The sequence below is a fragment of the Gavialis gangeticus genome, unplaced genomic scaffold, assembly GCF_001723915.1.
Source record: "Gavialis gangeticus isolate Ggan-Ray unplaced genomic scaffold, GavGan_comp1, whole genome shotgun sequence".
NCBI lineage: Eukaryota > Metazoa > Chordata > Crocodylia > Gavialidae > Gavialis > Gavialis gangeticus.
In genome coordinates this window covers 16,271,176-16,271,387 of record NW_017729029.1, presented here as the reverse complement: position 1 = coordinate 16,271,387, position 212 = coordinate 16,271,176, and the positions used below count along the sequence as shown (strand labels likewise).

Sequence of the window (212 nt, the reverse complement as noted above, 5' to 3'; positions counted from 1 at the left end):
CCCCCCCCCCGCCGCGAAATATCGCGGCGTGAGCATTTGGGCGCATCTCGATTTTCAAAATCCGCGCGGGGAGCGTCCACACGGCCTGTTGGACGGGCCGGTGTCTCGTCGGGGGGGGTGCTGGGCCTGCGAGGTGCGCGGGTGCGGCCATGAGGGGGGCGGGGGGACCCCCACTGCCCCGCGCCGCGGGTGTGCGTGCGGGGGGCGGGGCC

General features: G+C 75.5%; 1 protein-coding gene across 1 annotated transcript in view; it reads left to right on the top strand.

Moving 5' to 3' along the window:
* The window catches only part of FGF13 (fibroblast growth factor 13), a 511,145-nt gene that overhangs the window by 120,850 nt on the left and 390,083 nt on the right, over positions 1-212 (top strand). The gene's annotated exons all lie outside the window — the stretch shown is intronic.